Below are 2,500 nucleotides of genomic sequence, written 5' to 3' on the forward strand. Positions count from 1 at the left end.
GCAGGGGACGGAGCCGACGCTGTGCGCGCTGCAACGGATGCTGGTGACGTTGCAACGGAAGCTGGGGGCGTTGCAGCGGAGGCAGGTCGCGTTGCAACGGATGCTGGGGTCGTTGCAACGGATGCTGCGCGCGTTGCAACGTTGGCTGGGGGCGTTGCAGCGGAGGCAGGTCGCGTTGCAACGGATGCTGGTGACGTTGCAACGTTGGCTAGGGGCGTTGCAACGGATGCTGGGGACGTTGCAACGGAGGCAGGGAGCGTCGCAACGTTGGCTGGGGGCGTTGCAACGTTGGCTGGGGGCGTTGCAACAGAGGCAGGGTGCGTTGCAACGTTGGCCGGTGACGTTGCAACGGAGGCAGGTCGCTTTGCAACGGATGCTGGGATCGTTGCAACGGAAGCTGGGGGCATTGCAACGTTGGCTGGGGGCGTTGCAACGGATGCTGAGCGCGTTGCAACGTTGGCTGGTGACGTTGCAACGGAGGCAGGGCGCGTTGCAACGGATGCTGGTGACGTTGCAACGGATGCTGGTGACGTTGCAACGGAGGCAAGGCGCGTTGCAACGTTGGCTGGGAGCGTTGCAACGGATGCTGGTGACGTTGCAACGGAGGCAGGGCGCTTTGCAACGTTGGCTGGGGGCGTCGCAACGGAGGCAGGTCGCGTTGCCACGGTTGCTGGTGACGTTGCAACGGAGGCAGGGCGCGTTGCAACGGATGCTGGGGGCGTTGCAACGGATGCTGGGCGCGTTGCAACGTTGGCTGGGGGCAGTGCAACGGATGCTGGGGTCGGTGCAACGTTGGCCGTGCGCGTTGCAACGGAGGCAGGGCGCGCTGCAACGGAAGCTGGGGGCGTTGCAACGGAGGCAGGGCGCGTTGCAACGTTGGCTGGGAGCGTTGCAACGGAGGCAGGGCGCGTTGCAACGTTGGCTGGGGGCGTTGCAACGGATGCTGGGAACGGTGCAACGTTGGCTGGGCGCGTTGCAACGGAGGCAGGGTGCGTTGCAACAGATGCTGGGTTAGGTGCATCGTTGGCTGGTTTCATTGCAACGGAGGCACCCGCCGTTGCAACGATGGCTCGGAGCGTTGCAACGAAGGAGCCAAATTTTCATATCTCATAATTGGCTCGTGCATTTTTTCTAAAATTTTGAGGAAACCTTGGTAATATTATGTGAAGGCTGCACAAAAAAATCCAGGTCAAAAATCGCACGTTTGCTCCGTTTTTCATTTTTTTTGAATTTCCGGCTTTCCGGGCGGTAAAAAAATCGGCAAAAAAAATCGGCACGGTGTAAATTCACCAAATTTGGGGGCTGGAAAGATCTTATTTTTCTAGAGGTTGTTGCAAAAAACAGCGTCAAAATTCGACCTCTAGAGCACTTTCCTTGAGTATGTCTCCTCACGGAAAAGGACGTCTACCCGTGGCACTTTGGTAATTGCTCGGCAGCCTATTATAGGGGGGAGGGGTGTCATGCTGCTGAAACTCGAGTTGCCCAAAGGCTTGCTGGGCGCAATGCCAGCAAGATGCACGTTGCCTTGCCATCCCCTAGGCACACTAGCAAGCACGTTGTGGTTGTGGTGTGCCGCCGGGCTCCCCCGCCCCCCACGGAGGCACCCGCCGTTGCAACGATGGCTCGGAGCGTTGCAACGGAGGAGCCAAATTTTCATATCTCAGAATTGGCTCGTGCATTTTTCGTGAAATTTTGAGGGAACCTTGGTAATATTATGTGAAGGCTGCACAAAAAAATCCAGGTCAAAAATCGCACGTTTGCTCCGTTTTTCATTTTTTTTGAATTTCTGGCATTCCGGGCGGTAAAAAAATCGTCAAAAAAAATCCACACGGTGTAAATTCACCAAATTTGGAGGATGGAAAGATCTTATTTTTCTAGAGGTTGTTGCAAAAAACGGCGTCAAAATTCGACCTCTAGAGCACTTTCCTTGAGTATGTCTCCTCACGGAAAAGGACGTCTACCCGTGGCACTTTGGTAATGGCTCGGCAGCCTATTATAGGGGGGAGGGTTGTCATGCTGCTGAAACTCGAGTTGCCCAAAGGCTTGCTGGGCGCAATGCCAGCAAGATGCACGTTGCCTTGCCATCCCCTAGGCACACTAGCAAGCACGTTGTGGTTGTGGTGTGCCGCCGGGCTCCCCCGCCCCCCACGGAGGCACCCGCCGTTGCAACGATGGCTCGGAGCGTTGCAACGAAGGAGCCAAATTTTCATATCTCAGAATTGGCTCGTGCATTTTTCGTGAAATTTTGAGGGAACCTTGGTAATATTATGTGAAGGCTGCACAAAAAAATCCAGGTCAAAAATCGCACGTTTGCTCCGTTTTTCATTTTTTTTGAATTTCCGGCTTTCCGGGCGGTAAACAAATCGGCAAAAAAAATCGGCACGGTGTAAATTCACCAAATTTGGGGGATGGAAAGATCTTATTTTTCTAGAGGTTGTTGCAAAAAACGGCGTCAAAATTCGACCTCTAGAGCACTTTCCTTGAGTATGTCTCCTCACGG

This window comes from Arachis ipaensis, chromosome B2 (genome assembly GCF_059453495.1).
Source record: "Arachis ipaensis isolate K30076 ecotype BB chromosome B2, ASM5945349v1, whole genome shotgun sequence".
NCBI classification, from domain to species: Eukaryota; Viridiplantae; Streptophyta; class Magnoliopsida; order Fabales; family Fabaceae; genus Arachis; species Arachis ipaensis.